General features: G+C 37.9%; 1 protein-coding gene across 6 annotated transcripts in view; it reads left to right on the top strand.

Annotated features, from left to right (window-relative positions):
- Window positions 1-18,873, top strand: part of AFG1L (AFG1 like ATPase) — a 197,326-nt gene that overhangs the window by 1,319 nt on the left and 177,134 nt on the right. The gene's annotated exons all lie outside the window — the stretch shown is intronic.

Below are 18,873 nucleotides of genomic sequence, written 5' to 3'. Positions count from 1 at the left end.
TTTTATTGTAAAGTTTAGCATAATCCACCTCCTATACTGGAAATGGCAACCCACTCCAGGATCTTGCCTGGAGAATCCATCCCATGGATAGAGCAGCCTGGCAGACTACAGCCCATAGGGTGGCACAGAGTAGAACAAGACTGAAGTGGCTTAGCACACTTACTATATAGTGGAATATTTTGGTAGCATGAGGTTTCTTCAATCATAATATAAACTTAGAATTTTTTTGTGTGGAATAGACACTAGAAGTAAACAATACAAAATTCAAAGGTACAAAAAGGAATTAGGTAAAATGTTGACTTTCTTCTACCCCTGTCCCACAGCCACTTAGTTTTTCTTCCCAGAAGAAACTACTGATACTTGTTTCTTCTGTATTCTTCCAGAGACATTTTGTGTGTGTATATATCTGTGTGTGTGTGTACATATATATACACACATATATATTTATAAATATCTGTGGTAAAGAAAAATAGAAGTGGTAATGTACTAGACACACTTTTCTGGCCTTATTTTTTTTTCATGTATTAATACTATATCTTGGCAGTCATTCCACATCAATACGTTTAGAACTGCCTCACATTTTAAATGGTTAAAATAGAATTCCATTCTATGCAGGTACCATAATTTATGAAAATTAGGATTTAAGGAACATCGTAATAACATGAGACTGAATGTTTGTTCGAGGTCATACAGTATGCTAAGTGCTTTTACATATTTTACCTTATTTAATTCTCATTATCCTTAATTTGGAGATGAGAAACCCAAGGTTGCAAAAGTTATATGGCTAGTTAAGTGGCAGAACTTGTGGGTTCAAGTAAAGGCTGTATCTGGACTTACATCTGAGCCTAAGGCCAATGCTATTAACCTGAACTCATACTATCTCCTATACTCAAGATTTAGCCAGTTTTGAATGTGGACATTTGATGAAAATGCAGTTAGGGTAGAAGTCAATTTAACTGTAACTAAAATTGCTCCCTCCCCTTTTTTAAGTAAAAGAAGAAATTTAAGTTAAATGTTACTCAGTATTTGGAGTCTTATTTAAGTTTGTTTTCTATCCTTTTCTAGATTTTTTTTTTGGAGGGGGTAGGGTTATTTACTGTTTACATTTATATTTTTAAAATTTATATTTTATATTGGAATATAGCTGATTAACAACATTGTGTTTCAAGTGTAAAGTGATTCAGTTGTACACACATATATATATTCATTCTTTTTCGGATTCTTTTCCCATATAAGTTATTACAGAATTTTGAGTAGAGTTTCCTGTGCTGTTTATGTAAAGTTGTTGTTGTCTCTATTTTGTAGATAAACAGTCTGACCACTCTAGTGGTATTTGAACCCAGGCGTTTTTGCTCCAGAAGCACAAACTTAGCAACTATGTTCTACTAGCTCTTTAGCAATATGATGAACATTAACACCAACATAATCTAGGCTCATCTGAAGTCTTATAGGACTGCACAAAAGAAAGCAGCTTTGCTTGGAAACGGAAGGGCTTTTAAGCAAAAGTGTAGAAGTAAGTTGTTACTGGCCCTTATTGGTGTACCTATAGTCTCTCAAGGGGAGTAGGTAGAGATGAAGCTTGGCAGGTGGCCAGATTCTGGCTAGAAGAGTCTTGTATAGTATGCAGACGTGTAGGCTCAGGGTGATTTTGTTGAATATTTCTTGAGAAGTGATCAGGTCCACTTTAGTATAATTGTCCTTGGGGTCACCTGAAAAACAGATCAGGAATGCCTGGATGGGGGAATATTGGAAGCATGGTGATTATCTAGGAGAGTGACTTAGGGCCTGAATTACTGGTAAAAATGGAGAGCAGGGCAGCAAAGGAGGGAGTTCAGAGATACTGTTTTGGTAAAATCGACCCGCTCTGGGGGAGACAAAGAAAGAGCAGAGTTAAGGCCAATTTGGGGTCCTAGTTTGGACAGCTTAATGGCATCATATTCCATCTATCAAAGAAAACTAAACAAACAAAAAGTAAGGCCAGAGATGTTTTAGGAGAGGTTCCATTTTGGATATATTAAGTTTGAGATGTTGGTGATAATTCTAGGTAAATAAATCTAATTAGTTGTGGGAAATATGAGATATGCATCTAAGAAAGGAAATAGGAGGTGCTTAGAGACATGAGAATGGAAGAACTAGCTTGGTAATATTTGTAGAATGAAAAGAAGGAAAGACTAGGAATGACTTCTTAAGGAAAACTTATTTTATGAGCAAAAGAATGTGACTTTGTCAGGGAGCAGTTAGAGAGGTCATAGGAGTAATAAGAGAGAAACCAAGGAGGAGAATGCTTTTAATTTTTCTAGAACTTAAAATCAGCATGTCTGTTTTACTTAAGCTAGCCTTAGCAATTGTTTGTTTCATAGAGGTGAGAGAATATGAGAGTCCCATCTTGTGATTTCTTATTATTATACTGTCCTGCATCTCAATGTCGTATTTTTAGATCTCTCTGTTAACTGATGATTCATGTTTACCTTTAGCTCACAATCTCTTTTTTAGTACATGCACATTGGAGATCCTGATCAGGTATTATTGTGAGTAGAACTCAACCATTTGAGTTGGTATTATTTATTGGTGGCATAGATTAGTGATTAAGAAAATGGACTTTGGACTTTTATTATCCAATTAGATGAATACCCTGTGTGAAACTTCATGTTTCTTGGATTTCCATTAACATTTATTATTGTATTAGAAAAGAATGTTCATGCTCCTCCTGAGACTGATTAATTCCATGATAATGGTTTCTTTGGGCTTCCCTGGTGGCTCGGTGGTGAAGATTCCACCTGCCAGTGCGGGAGACGTGAGTTTGATCCCTGGGTGGGGAAGATCCTCTGGAGAAGGAAATGGCAACCCACTCCAGTATTCTTGCCTGGGAAATCCCATGGACAGAGGAGCCTGGCGTGCTGCAGTCCATAGGGTCGAAAAAGAGTTGGATACGACTTAGCAAGTGACTAAACAACAACGGGTTTCTTTCAGTTAATTTTTTTAAAGCATAGTACAACTTACTACATGGCATAGCTAGTGTCTAAATGTAATTCTGGGGTGGAGGATTGGCAGATGAAATAGGATGGATTCAAGAGTGGAACTTTTGAACAGGGCTACCTGGATAGCTCAGTTGGTAAAGAATCCGCCTGCAATGCACGAGAACCCAGTTTGATTCCTGCGTCGGGAAAACCCACTGGAGAAGGGATAGGCTACCCAACTCCAGTATTCTTGGGCTTCCCTTTGACTCAGCTGGTAAAGAATCTGCCTGCAATGCGGGAGACCTGTGTTTGATCCCTGGGTTGGGAAGATCCCCTGGAGAAAGGAAAGGCTACCCACTCCAGTATTCTGGCCTAGAGAATTCCATGTCCATGGGGTCTCAGAGTTGAACACGACTGAGCGACTTTCACTTACTTACTTACTTTAGAGTGGAACCCATTATAAAGGAACTTTAGAAGTCTAGAGACAGATTACTGATCTACCTTAGATTAGCACTGCTTTTTACCTCATGATCTTCATTCTCTTTAAGTGAATGGTGAATGTTTAAATGGATTTAACTATTTTGGATTTGTCTTTTCACAAAAGTGCTGCAGAAATAATAGTTGACAGTGGTCTTGAAATCGATAGCTCAGCTTGGCACCAGTGCGTTAATATGCTCTATAAATTGACAGAAGGTTATGTAGCCTCAGCTTGACTATCTCACACTGTTTCCCTAGGCCTCTCATAATTTTCTCTGACTAGTGACTAAGATTTGTTCTAATTTCTCTCTTAAGAGCCTTTTGAATATGTCTGTTCTTCCTGCTGTGTTTTGTCTTCCTTGCCTAAAGTTGAGGTCTCATTTCTGTGTGTACCCTGCTGGAGGTAACTCAGACTTTAATCTTTGGAATCTTTTTCATAACCTTCTTTCACTGTCCTGCTTGTCCTTCTTATTTCTTCTCTCCACTCAGCTCATCCTCGAAGATACTTTTCAACATTATCTGTCCATGTTCTTGACTAGGTACACCTGTTTTCAGCAATTTTTAAAGCCTGAACATGTAGATCTTAGTTACTTTAAAGCTCCATAATGCAATTTATATCTTAAATATAACTCCTATAGATTCCATTTAAAAATTCGTTTATATATGTGTGTAAGAAATTTTAAATGAACATAACAAATAGATGTTATTTTTCTTTATTGTTTGAAAGAAAATAGATCCCTTAGATTTCATTATTAAGTAGTGTTTGGAAAGAGTGAATATTAAGGAGTTACTCAGTATGCTAGGCCATGCCTATAATTATTTCAGAATAGCTTTATTCAGATTTTTAGGCAGTATTTTACTGATTTGTTATGAAATTTAATGTACTGTTTTTTTTCCTTTTGTAAAGTTACACGCATTGACAGATTGAAGATTAACTAGCTTCTAAAGGAAAAGAATGATAACTGGCAAGCATTTAGTTTCAATTTTCATAATTTTTCTATTTAAATCAAAAGCACCCTTTTAAAGCCCCTAAATCAGCCATTTATAAATAAAGTAAATCATCTTGTGATGCATTCCTTGATGATGGCTTATGTTGTTTTTCTAAAGAAAGAGTTTAATTAAGATTTGATTTTCTTCTATTCTGTACTTTGTTTATTCATCACTGAATCAAACATAGGTCTTTTAGTGTCACTGGTAAATCTGACTTTTTGGATCATTGATGACCATTGCAGTTTTCAGAAAGGCAGCTGAATATTTTTCTTTGGGTATGAATAGACCATAATAGAGCATAAGCGGGCTGCATATGACCTTAGTATGGGCTTCTGTTATTGTAGGAGAACATTTCTGGTCAGTGGCCACTGTTTATAGTTTGTTAAAATCAATACAAATGTACAAAACACTCATGAATAATTGTGAACACAGTATTTGAATGGATGTTTAATAAATATGCATTAAAAATCTAATTACAGTAATGAAGTTTACAGCTGAAATTTTAATCCAACCCTTTCGAAATATTAAACGTGCTTTTCCTGATTGTGCATTTTTCTCACAGCAGTTGGGTAAACATTTTAAACTGGAAATCTAAATTCCTCATATAGTTTTGATTTCATTTAACTAAGCGTGTGTTCTTTTTGGCAACAATCTTTCTCTTTGTGAAAAAGTAAAGTTCCTTTTATCCCATAACTATTACTTAGAAGAATTCTGATCAGTTCTGTTTTAGGACTAATGACCATATGGGATACCTGATGAATAATAAAATGTAACCTGGGAAGACTAGATTGTGATTTTGGTTTCATCCTCTGGTACTGGATCAGTCATTTAATTTGATATTTCCTTTTTCTCATCTGTCAAATGGGATTAGTCATCCTAACTAACATGCCATCATGAGGCTCAAATAAGTTATTGTATGAGAAAGTCCTTTGAAAACCATAAGAAATGTTATATAAGTGTGGGGCTATGCCAGGAGTAATTGAAATAGTAATATTGAAATGATAGAGGTGGTGGATTCCAGTCAGTGAAAAAGAATAGGACAAACTCAACTCTGTGTATAATTACTAAAACCTTTTTGATTTGGGGGGAAGACTTATATTAACAATGGCAAAGGACTCAGTCTGATTTCAGTGCTTTGAATTCTAAAAAAATGCAATTTTGATTTTTCTAAGATTATGTGGAGGGCCTCTAGAGATAACCAGGATGGTTGTTGTTATCCTGGATTTAACTACTTTTTCTCTGGATATTCTAAATATATCTAGAGAGTCTTAGAAAATATAAGCTACTGCTTTCATCATGATGTTTCAAAGAAAGCTGTTGAAATTTGATTTATAGTATGCAGGTAAGTCACTTAGGTAACATATCTTCATTTAGTAAGATACTGCTTATGGATACTGTTTTCAAAGTAACTCCAGTTAATTATTTGCTGTGCAGCAAGATATGACGATAACATTTCATAGGATCATAGAATAATAGAGCTGAAGAGGATCTCTGGGTTATGTAGTCAAATGTCAGATGGGAATGTATTTTCTGCCTTTATTGTTTCTTTTTGAGGCATTCTTTTCATTTTTGGGTAGCCCTAATTGCTAGAAAATATTTTAATAGGTTGAGATGTGAGCTTTTCTGTAACTTCTCCTCATTCATCTTGACGCTTTCTCCAGGGATAGCTTATGTAACTCTAGTTCTCATTATTCTTATGGCAGTTTTCTAAGTATATCAAGACTGATGATATATATCTTATTAATTTATATAGTCATTTATTAATTTATCACATTTCCTTGTCCCAGTTCCATTTGACAGCCTTTAAAACGTCAAAGACGTATATTTCTCCCATTCATCTGTTGATTCATTCTGCAAATATTTCTTGGTGCCACCTGTATGCTAGACACAAAGGGCTGAGATGTTACTCTCTCCTCAGTGTCAACCATGTCTTGTCTTATCAGTCACATCTTGTGACATTCTTATGAAATCTTATGGTTTCTAGATCTTTGAAGTACTTCTCTTCTTGAGACTGCAGTATCGTTTCTGAATGTCACTCTGAAAACGTGGTTCACATATCAGTATATTCCTTTGGACATTTCTGGCCAGAACAGTACTTTAGGTTACCTTTTCTGTGTCCTGTTGCATTAACTTGGTGGCCAGGTCATATTCATGTCTCACCTTAAGACTGCTTGGGCTATTAAGACAGGTCTCCTTTGTTTATACTTGATGAGTTATTTTTTTCTATTAAAAGTAAATTATTTTTATTATAAAAATATTACATGTGCATAGTAGAAAATACAGGAAAGATAATTACTGTGAACTTCATTTTTATTTTTTAAGTATACTTATTAAAGTATACGATTCATTAAAGAAAAGTACACAAGTGGTAATTGTAAAGCCTACTGAATTTTTATAAACAGATTTGTGTAAATACAACCCAAATCAAGAATAGAACATTTGTAGTACTCAAAGGCTCACATTGTGTACCCTTAAAGTCATTAGTTTTTTACTCAAAATGGCAGTCAACACCCTGGTTTATGTTACTGTTGATTTATCCTTTCATATGTTGATTTACACTTGTTTTCATTTGTTGGCTATTTAAATACTGCTGCAGTGGACAGAGGAGCCTGACAGGCTACAGTTCATAGTGTCGCAAAGAGTGGGACACGACTTAGTGACTGAGCATGCACGCACACAGTGGACATAGGGGTGCAGTTATTTTTTTGAGATAGTGATTTTGTTTCCTTCAGAGAAATACTCATAGGTGAAATTGTTGGATTCTATTTCTTAATGAATTCTGTCAGATTATAGATTGCAAATGTTTTCTCCTTTTCTGTGGGTTGTATCATCACTTCCTTGGTAATATCCTTTAGTATACAAAAGTATTAATTTTGATGAAGTCCAATTTATTTTTTCTTTGGTCGATTTTGCTTTTGGTCTCATAACTAAGAAATCATTGCCTAATCCAAGGTCATGAAGATTTACAAGGATGTTTTCTTCTAAACATTTTATAATTTTAGCTCTTATGGTTATGTTTTTGATCCATTACTGCAGGGATTTAATTGGGATTCATTAAGTCTGAGTTTCACAGATGATTGTCATTGTCCAGACAGGATTGGCTTTAGAAGGTCTACACCTGTTAGGAGAGTAAGTCAGGGATTGGCAACCTTTTTCTGGAAAGGGTCAGGTAATACTTTTGTCCTTGCCTGCCATGGTCTCTGTTGCAGCTATAACTGACCATCCTTATTTTTGAGTTGAACATTTGCGGATGCAGAGGGCCAACTGTATTTATTGTACTGTACCATTTTATATCAGGGAGCATTTGTGGATTTTGGTATATGAAGTGGCTCCTTGAGCCAGTCTCCTGCAGATACTGAGGAACAACTGTACTCAATTCTGGTACTGTGAAATCAGCCAGAGACAATAGACTAATGAGCATAGCCATTTGGCCTGCTGGCCATAGTTTGCAGACCACTGGACTAGGAAGATATTCACCTGTACTTTATTTTTGTGGTTTGAAATTTTTAATGTATTTACATTTTAAAGGCATCTGGAAAGTATTTTGGTATGTACTATGAGGGGATAATCTACATTAACTTTTCTATTGTGTTCCAGTTGTCTAGCTGTCATTTGTTGAATGATCTCTTGGCTCCCATTGCTTACTTCATTTATTCAACAAATATTTATTGTGTGCCTATCATATGCCAGGCATTGTAGGTGCAAGGTATACAGTGAATTAAACAGACATGATATCTTCTCTTTTGTCTCTCCTGCTGGTAAAGAATCCGCCTGCAGTACAGGAGACCTGGGTTCTATCTCTGGGTTGGGAAAATCCCCTGGAGAAGGGAAGGGCTACTCACTGAACTGTTTTGGCCTGGAGAATTCCAAGGACTCTGTAGTCCATTGGGTCGTAAAGAGTCAGATGATCCTGAATGACTTTTACCTTCCTTCTTGTGACTTGTAGTCTAGTTGAGAGAGACAGACATAAAGTAAATAACAAAGAAATAATTTCAAGTTGGGTGATAAAAGAACAGTGATAAGATTTGGTATACCTTCCTTTTTTATTATCTATATTAAGTTATTTCATGAAAACTTGCTTTGGAATATCTATTCTTTTCATTGATCTTTGGATCACAGTGTTTTATAATTATTTTCTCATCTGGTAGATAAGATCCTTCTGATTACTTCACGTCTTCATGATTTTCTAAAGATGTTGGATTTTGAATTTGCTGGAACTGTATTTAATCTGTGAATTAATTTGTGAAGAATTGACAGTGTTATGATGTTGTACCTTTCTTTTCCATAACATTGTGTCCAGTTTTCCAAATTTTCATTTATGCCTTTGAAAATTTAGTTCTCGTCACATAGATCTTACAGATTGATTGTTAATATGACTCTTCTTTACTTTAGACTTTCAAATCTTAATTGTAAGCGGGATCCTTTTTTTCACTATTGTATTTGCAACAGGTCATTGCTAATACGTCAGAAGGATAAAGCTGTTAAATTGTTTTCCAGTGTCCTTCTCCGTGCGCTTATCTGGTGGCTCAAACAGTAAAAGAATCCGCCTGCAATATGGGAGACCTGGATTCGATCCCTGGGTTGGGAAGGTCCCCTGGAGGAGGGCATGGCAACCCACTCCAGTATTCTTGCCTGGAGAATCCCCACGGACAGAGGAGCCTGGCGGGCCACAGTTCGTGGGCTTGCAGGGAGTCGGCCACAACTGAACAACTACGCACAGCACGGCACAGCATCCTTCTCCTTTGCTTAAGAGGAGGTATAATTAAGCCACCAAGTTCTTGAAAACTCGTAAGTGGCTCCCTGGTATCTTCAGTATTAAATTAAAAAACTATTTGAATTTATCTTTAAATTTACCATTGTAAAGCCCTGTGTCACCTGGTTTCTTTTTATTTTTCTGGTATCTTAATTCTTGCCCTTGTGCCTTTTATATTTTATCTCAGTACTGAATTTGTTTCATTTTCTTAGATGTTCCGTCCTCTCATATTTCAGAGCCTTCTCTCAGCCTGATGCACCTCCTTCTCTTTTTTTCTATTTTCCCCTGGCTAACTCCTGTTTCTCTTTTTGCTCTCAATTGAAACATCATTTCCTGAGTAACCTTACTTAACCTCCTTAACTAGGTTACTAGCTTTGGCTCTGTGATCTCATAGCACCCTTTTCTCCCCTCTTCTTGGCATCGCACTTTATTAAAGTCGTAGGTCTCTCCCAGTGCCCTGCTGGCATTTTGAGTGCAGTTACAGTGTCTGTCTAGATGGCTGTGTTTGAAGTTTTTAGTACAGAGCTTTATACTCTACGGCTATTTTATTTGTTGTTGCTTATTCAGTTCTTCTGCTACATAGGTCTTCAATTGATTCTTTTCAGTATAATTAACTTTTTGAACCTATTTACGTCTTGTGGTACTTTTATCCCGTTTTGTGGCATGTCAGTATCATTTTGAATCACAACTGTGATCCAGCATTGGGTTGTCTCCTAACTTTGTGTCATCTTTGTTTTTGAGAGCTAGGTCTTCATTTAGTGCCAAATATGTTAATATTTGGTTCTCAAAACTCAAAAAGGTGTGCATTAATCTTGTTAGAATCCTTAAGAGCCAGTTATGTGAAGTATAAGCTGCTGCTAAGTTGCTTCAGTCGTGTCCGACTCTGTGCGACCCCATAGATGGCAGCCCACCAGGCTCCCCCGTCCCTGGGATTCTCCAGGCAAGAGCGCTGGAGTGGGCTCCCATTTCCTCCTCCAATTCGTGAAAGTGAAAAGTGATAGGGAAGTCGCTCAGTCGTGTCCGACTCTTCGCGACCCCATGGACTGCAGCCTACCAGGCTCTTCTGTCCATGGGATTTTCCAGGCAAGAGTAACTGGAGTAGGGTGCCATCGCCTTCTCTGATGTGAAGTATAAGAGCTTTTGTATTTGTATAGACAGGAATTTCTTTCCTCTAACATTTCAACTCTGGGCTTTGAGTAAAAAAGCTGCTGATTCATACACATAGGAAAAAAACTTATGGTTACCAAGGAGGAATGGAGGGAGCAGGGATAAATCAGTAGTAAACAACAAGGACCAACTATCTGGCACCAGTAACTATATTCAATATCTTATAATAGCCTGTAATGAAACAAAATCTGAAAAAAGCATATATATATATATATGTGTATGTACCTGAGTCACTTTGTTGTACAGCTGAAACTGACACAGCATTGTAAACCAACTATACTTCAGTGAAAAAAAAAATCTGCTGCTGCTGCTGGGTTTTGGAAAAGTACCATTTATTAGCAGAGGGAGATTGACGCCATAGTGCAGGCAGGTCAGAGCTCTGGCTGGGCCTGAGTAGGATGGAAACCCAGGAGTGGGCTGATGGTTGCTCTAGGAGGCTTGAATACTTCAAATTAGAGGGCCTGAGAGAAGTTTGTGTTTTGATTTTCTGTTGCCTGGCTGCGATAAATGGGAGCACAGTCTTCACTTGTCTATAGTGTTATGGTGATTTTAATGAGTGCAGTATCCTGGTGGTTTGGGGCCGTTTAGCTTGAGCTCCTGTCTTGCACATTCACTTAACATTTTCTAACTTTTTGTGGTGTTTTAGTTCCCTCATTTGTAAGGAATAGCAATGCCCACCTTAGATTTTTTTGGAGAAGTAATATATAGAACATGCTGTCTGTACGCTGGCTACATAGGAGGCACTCGTTAGTGTTTTCTTTACCTTTCAGGATTCTATTTCTCATAAGTTTTCAAATGAATCCAAGCTTTGCAAAGAAAATCTTAAGTTAAAATGAACATAAAGCATATGACTTTTCTGGGTTACATAAGTACCTCTTGTAACCTGTTGATTTTATACAACGTCTTTAATTCTAGTGAAGTAAACACATGCAATGTCTTGAAATAGACTCATCAAACATTTTATTGAATATTTTTGGACATATAGCTGTCTAGGAAGGAATAATGCAAAAAGATAATTTTCTTTACCTTGAAAACTCTTTAAATTTGTATGATCATTTTTTATCTTGCATATCTTCAGTTCTTTAATCACAGGATATTTCTGAGCTGAGAATTCTTCACTAGTATGTTTTTGAGCTGAACCACTTTACTGACAAGTTGTATATAAAATTTCTGCACATTAAATGACATCTCTACTGATTTTGAGTATAAAGTTGGACATGGGTTCTCAAAAATATTTAACACCAAGTGAAACCCTTAAGGGTGAGACAAACCTGTAAAATAACATTTTTGAAAGAAAAATGCTTACTTTCTGTTGAAATAGTCTGGTCCACCATTTTGCTTAAGTCTCTAAAGAATATCTGTAAGATTTTCTTAACTATCTACTTTGTGTAGAATTTGAAATTTCATTCCTATTTAGAGCCCCAAGGAGCACAGAGACCACATATCCCCTTTGCTATTATTACTCTAGCTCTATGGAAACACAGTTAAGCTTTATGACATATATTTTAGTCAAGGTTCTCCAGAGACAACCAATAGGATGTGTGTACATTTAGAAAGAGATTTATTATAAGAAATCATCAGTCCGTGCAATTATGGAAGTTGACAAGTGCCAAGATCTACATCAGTATGCTGAGGACCTGGAGACCCAGGAGAGTTGGTGGTGTTAATTCCCATCTGAGTCCAAAGGCCTGAAAACCAGGAGTGTCAATAGTGTCGTTCTAGTCCAAAGACTGGTAGGCTTAAGACCCAGGAAGAACTGACATTTCAGTTTGAGTCTAAAGGCAGGAGAAAACCAGTGTTACAGCTTAAAGGTATCCAGACTCAAGGAGTTCCCTCTTACTCAGGGGAAGATCAGTCTTCTGTTCAGGACTTCAACCAATTGGATGACACCCTCCCACATAATGGAGAGCAGTCTACTCAGTCTACTGCTCAAATGTCAGTCTTGTCAGAAATGCCCTCACAGATGTTTGACCAAATGTATTGGCACTCCATGGCCCAGTCAAGTTGACACATAAAATTAACTATCACACATATATCAAGATTATTGTTGTCCTCAGTGTGTCAGCTGCATTTCCTCTCATGTTCTGAAGGTACTTGCAGCAGTACAGGTATGTTGATTTCACAGGTAAAAGTACAGAGGCAGGAAGAAACGAGTTTCTGTCCTAGTCATCTTTTGAAGAGCATCAGGAGACACGCTGGCAGAAGTTGACTTCCCCTTAGGCATCATTGGCTAGGACTGTGATTTTGTGACCAACTTGCTGTGATCCAGAGTCGAAATGGTGGAGTCAGGAGATAAATCTGGAGGGTATGACTCCAGAGCCCATGCCCCTTCCACCATAACATCTTGCCTCCCTGCTGGACCTGTAGGTACAAATGCTGGCTCTGCCACTACCTAGCTATGGGGACATGGACAAGCTACTTACTTAGTCCCTTTGTGCTTCAGTTTCTTTAAGTTAGGGATAATGTTAGTACCTACATCAAAAGGCAGTTGTGAAGATTAAATGATTTGAAGTGTGTAAAGTACTGAGAAAAGTACTTGGCACTTAGTGAGTACTCACTAAAAGGTTGGCAATTTTTGCTGCTTTCGTTATCTGTATGATCTTGGTCAGTTCACTTAACCTGCAATGCTAAATGTCTGGTCCAAATCATAGATATCTCTGAACTGTACTGTTGTTAGAGTTTCCTAACTGGTCTCTCTGGCTTTTTTTTTTTTAAAAAAAAAGGAAAAGAAAAATTCTTCTCCTTGATCTTATCAAATCCATGCTGTTTACCATGGTTTGTAAGACCCTGCATGACCTGGTCCTTCCTCTCCTTTCCAGCTTCACCTTATAACATACTGCGCCTTGTAAACTTTCTCTTCCTTCCCTAAAAATGTGAAGCTTATTTCTGTTTTCACTTTAAGGTTTTGCCAGAGCTCTTTCCTCTTCCTTGGCAGTTCTCCCAGTTCTTCCTTAGGACCACTCCTTCGGATATTAGGTGTCAACTTATGTCACTTCCACAGGAAGGCTTTTCTTAATAATCTATAGGAGTCCTCAATCATTCCCTAGCATAGTGCTTCTCAGACTTCAGTGTGCATATGAACATCTATATATTTTGTTAAAAATGCAAATTTTGATTCAGACCAAAATTGGGGTGGTACCTAAAATTCTGTACTTTTGTTGAGCTCCCTGGGGAGGTCAGAGGTCCTAGGATATCACTCAGTTTTATTTTCACCAGTATACTGATCATTACATGATCTTTGTTGCTTCTTTATATAATTTTTTGTCTGTCTTCCCCTTGACTGGAGGGAAGTCTCCACAAGGAAAGGTATTTGTTTTTAAGTGTAGTCTCACTGGTGATAGGAATAGTGCCTGAGCTACATAGTTGGTTCTCAAGAAACGTGGATGAATGAATCGATGAACAGATTCATTTATGTGTGTTTTTAGTTTTTATTTGTATAATGAGATTATTGTGTAGAGTAAAGCAAGTAATTATGTGAAGTTACTTAACCTAGTCCCTAGTACACTGTAGGTGCTCACAATGAATGTGAGCCGCTCTTAGTAAAATTTTCTTTTAAACTCAAAATTTTGACAATTCTTTTTAAAACAGTGATTCTTAACCAGTTTTTGTTCACTTGTTTGAAATTCTGAAGGAATCTGTAGTATATTTAGAGATCTTACCTCAAAAAAAGTGCACAAACATACACACATACTTTTAATTTCAGAAAGCTCTCAGACACCCCCCTGCCCCTGCCCCAGCCCATTCACTGCTAGCCTGTCATGACCCTAAGTCAAGACCTTATTTAGAAGAATACAGAAAAACAACCCATGTATTTATAAAAATTCTTGTTAGGGCTGTTTGCGTCAATTTGCCTTTTTCTAATTTCTTAGCAGTTGTGCTGTCGAACTGCCTCTTCCTTCTGCGTTGTAAGTTATTATGTGCCATTAAGAAGAGCATCAGCGCTTGTGCGCTCAGTGGCTCAGTCGTGTCAGACTGTTTGTGACCCCATGGACTCTAGCCTGCCAGGCTCCTCTGTTCATGGGATTTTCTAGGCAAGAATACTAGAATGGGTTGCCATGCCCTCCTCCAGGGGATCTTTCGGACCCAGGGATTGAACCCATGCCTCTTGCTTCTCCTGCATTGGTGGATTTTTTACCATGGAGCCAGCTGGGAAGCCCCAAAAGAGCGTAATTGTGGTTTATACTGTTAATGCAATAAGATTATTTAAGTGGAACATGTTAGCATAGACTTTAAGAGTGCAGAACTTAAAATGTTTTTTGTTCTAAATCTCTGTTTTAAGATGAAATCTTAAATATTGGGAAACTCCCTTCTTTTCCCGCCAGTAGTGCCCCTGCAACAAACAGACGTGATTTGTGTTCTTAAAACTTGCTGGACTTCTATAAGAAGTGTGCCAAGCATTAATCCCACAAAGTGACACAGGACAAGAAGGGCAAGGATTCTTTGAATGCCCAGGAAAAGTGGTCTTATGACAGGAAGCAGAGAGGCTATGATGGGCAGACTGAGCTGCTTTTCTGGAAAAAAAGCTAAAATTACAAAAAGTGATTGTGCTGAGGCTTGAATTCATTGAGCCTAGAAAGTGCTGCAAATTTAGAGAGTGCTGACTGTTAAGGCCTGCAAGCATTTTGAACTGGGAGGATATAAAAGGGCTAAGTGGTCCAGTCCTAAACTTCATCTTTTATTTTTTTTATGAAGACAGTAAAATCTTAAGCTTATGTTCATTGAAAAAAATAGTTGGTGGAGGGGTGAAAGTGAAGTGAAAGTGAAGTCGCTCAGTCGTGTCCGACTCTTTGCGACCCCATGGACTGTAGGCTACCAGGCTCCTCCGTCCGTGGGATTCTCCAGGTAAGAGTACTGGAGTGGGTTGGCGTTTCCTTCTGCATGGTGGAGGGGTAGCTGAAGTAATAACAAATAAACCTGTTAAAGTCTGGGGAAACTAATTTTTTTTTCTTTAGGGAGAAAAATAGATGTAATTGTTAGAATACTATCTAGAAAATTATAATAGATTGTTCAGACGTTAAATATCACGATATTGACTAAATCTTATAGCAGGTGGGCTATGGAGTATAGTAGAATCTTCCTAAAACTTAGTTTAGGAGAGAGTAGTGAAATAAGGTAGAAAATTGAGGTATTAAAACAGTTTAGATTTTTTTTTTCCCTCTAAAATCTCCCATTTATGTTTGTGGATTAGTGTGTGGATCTTCAGAATGGCATTTTCCCACTGTCCATTTGGAGTACAATAAGGCAAATTAATACAAATCAAAATAATATGGCAGCAGCATCACATAATTTGTGTACACTGATGTAGTAACAGATTTAATTTAGTACAGCTTTTGAGAAGTCTTTTGTGTTTCAATTTATACAGCTGCTATCCAGGCCTAAGCTGGCCAATCTTTCAGCCTTGAGCATCTTGCCTGACTGATTCTCTTTCTTTTTAAAAAGACTTTATTATTTTTTTAAGAGCAGTTTTAGGTTCACAGCAAAATTTAGAGAAAGGTACAGAGATTTGCCAAATACCCCCTGCCTCCCCCTCAGCATGTCCCCATTATCACTGTCCCATCCAGAGGGGTACATTTGTTACAGTTGATGAACCTCCATTTGACTCAGCATCATCATCCGAAGTCCATAGTTTACAGTAGGGTTCACTCTTGGTGTGGTACAGTCTACGAATATGGACAAATGTATAATGACATATATTCATCAGTATAGTATATTTTAAGGTATTTCCACTACCCTAAAAATCCTCTGTGTTTTGCCTATTCACATCTTCTTCCTATCTACTTGCTTCCTTTTTCTGCTACTGATCTTTTTATTATCTTCACAGTTTTGCCTTTTCTAGAATGTCATTGTTGTATAATTAGGATATAGGACCTTATAGTATATAGCTTTTTCAAATTGATCTTTCACTTAGTTACGTGCTGTTACGTTGTTTTTTTTTTTTATGTGTTTTCATGGCTTGATAGACTCATTTCTTTTTAGTGCTGAGTAATATTCCATTTCCAGGGTGTGCCAGTTTATTTATCCATTCTCCTTCTGAAGGACATCTTGGTTGCTTCTAAGTTATGGCAATTATGAATAAAGATGCTATAAATATATGTGTGCAGGTTTTGTGGACGTAAGTTTCCAGCTTCTGTGGGTAAATACTATGGAGCATAATTGTTGGATTGTATGATAAGAGTATAGTTTTGTAACAAACCACCAAATTGTCTTTTAAAGTGGCTGGTACCATTTTGCATGCTCATCAAGAAAGAGAGGTCCTGTTGCTCCACATCCTGGCCAGTGTTTGTCAGTGTTCTGGATTTTGGCCATTCTAATAGGCGTGTAGTGGTATCTAATTGTTCTTTAAATTTGCATTTCTGTGATGGCGTATGATGTGGAGATCTTTTCATATGCTTCTTTGTCATATGTGTATCTTCTTTGGTGAGGTTTCTGTTAAAGTTTTTAGCCCAGTTTTAAATCAGATTGTTTTCTAGTGAGTTTTTAGAGTTCTTTGTGTGTTTTGGAAAATAGTCTTTTATCAGATGGGTCTTTGGCAAATATTTTCTACCAGTCTGTGGCTTGTCTTCTTATGAGACCATGACATTGCCTTTTGCAGAATTGAAGTTTTTAATTAAGTCTTTAATTAAGTTTTTAATTAAGCAATGCCAAAGAATGCTCAAACTACCGCACAATTGCACTCATCTCACATGCTAGTAAAGTAATGCTCAAAATTCTGCAAGCCAGGCTTCAGCAATACGTGAACCGTGAACTTCCTGATGTTCAATCTGGATTTAGAAAAGGCAGAGGAACCAGAGATCAAATTGCCAACATCCGCTGAATCATGGAAAAAGCAAGAGAGTTCCAGAAAAACATCTATTTCTGCTTTATTGACTATGCCAAAGCCTTTGACTGTGTGGATCACAATAAACTGGAAAATTCCTCAAGAGATGGGAATACCAGACCACCTGACCTGCCTCTTGAGAAATCTGTATGCAGGTCAGGAAGCAACAGTTAAAACTGGACATGGAGTCTGACGTAGGGTGCAGCATGCTTGGGGCTGGTGCATGGGGATGACCCAGAGAGATGTTGTGGGGAGGGAGGTGGGAGGGGGGGTCATGTTTGGGAACGCATGTTGGAACAACAGACTGGTTCCAAATAGGAAAAGGAGTCCGTCAAGGCTGTATATTGTCACCCTGCTTATTTAACTTCTATGCAGAGTACATCATGAGAAATGCTGGACTGGAAGAAACACAAGCTGGAATCAAGATTGCTGGGAGAAATATCAATAACCTCAGATATGCAGATGACACCACCCTTATGGCAGAAAGTGAAGAGGAACTAAAGAGCCTCTTGATGAAAGTGAAAGTGGAGAGTGAAAAAGTTGGCTTAAAGCTCAACATTCAGAAAACGAAGATCATGGCATCCGGTCCCATCACTTCATGGGAAATAGATGGGGAAACAGTGGAAACAGTGTCAGACTGTATTTTGAGGGGCTCCAAAATCACTGCAGATGGTGACTGCAGCCATGAAATTAAAAGACGCTTACTCCCTGGAAGAAAAGTTATGACCAACCGAGATAGCATATTCAAAAGCAGAGACATTACTTGGCTGACTAAGGTCCATCTAGTCAAGGCTATGGTTTTTCCTGTGGTCGTGTATGGATGTGAGAGTTGGACTGTGAAGAAGGCTAAGCACCGAAGCATTGATGCTTTTGAACTGTGATGTTGGAGAAGACTCTTGAGAGTCTCTTGGACTGCAAGGAGATCCAACCAGTCCATTCTGAAGGAGATCAGCCCTGGGATTTCTTTGGAAGGAATGATGCTAAAGCTGAAACTCCAGGACTTTGGCCACCTCATGTGAAGAGTTGACTCATTGGAAAAGACTCTGATGCTGGGAGGGATTTGGGGCAAGAAGAGAAGGGGACGACAGAGGATGAGATGGCTGGATGGCATCACTGACTCTATGGACGTGAGTCTGAGTGAACTCTGGGAGTTGGTGATGGACAGGGAGGCCTGACGTGCTGCGATTCATGGGGTCGCAAAGAGTCGGGACACAACTGAGTGACTGAACTGAACTGAACTAAGTCTAGCTTACCAATGATTTCTCTCATGAATTGTACCTTTGGTATTGTATCTAAAAAGTTAAAACGGTACACAAGATCATCTAGGTTTTGCCTGTATTGCATGATATCTTCTAAGAATTTTATAGTTTGGTTTTTTATATTTAGTCCTATGATACATTAAAAAAAAATATTAATTTGGCTGCACCTGGTCTTAGTTGTGGCATATGAACTCTTGATTGAGGCATGTGGTATCTAGTTCCCCGACTAGGGATTGAACCTGGGCCCCCCTGCATTGGGAGTGCAGTCTTAGGCACTGGACTGCCAAGGAAGACCCCCTGTGAAGCAATTTGAGTTAATTTTTGTGAAGTGTAAGTGTCTAGATTCACTTTTTTGCATGTGGATGTGCTGTTGTCCCAGCATCATTTATTGAAAAGATTATCTTTGCTCCACTGTATTACCTTTACTCCTCTGTCAAAATTAATTGAATATAT

This window comes from Ovis canadensis, chromosome 8 (assembly GCF_042477335.2).
Source record: "Ovis canadensis isolate MfBH-ARS-UI-01 breed Bighorn chromosome 8, ARS-UI_OviCan_v2, whole genome shotgun sequence".
NCBI classification, from domain to species: Eukaryota; Metazoa; Chordata; class Mammalia; order Artiodactyla; family Bovidae; genus Ovis; species Ovis canadensis.
This window is presented reverse-complemented; position numbering and strand designations above follow the sequence as displayed.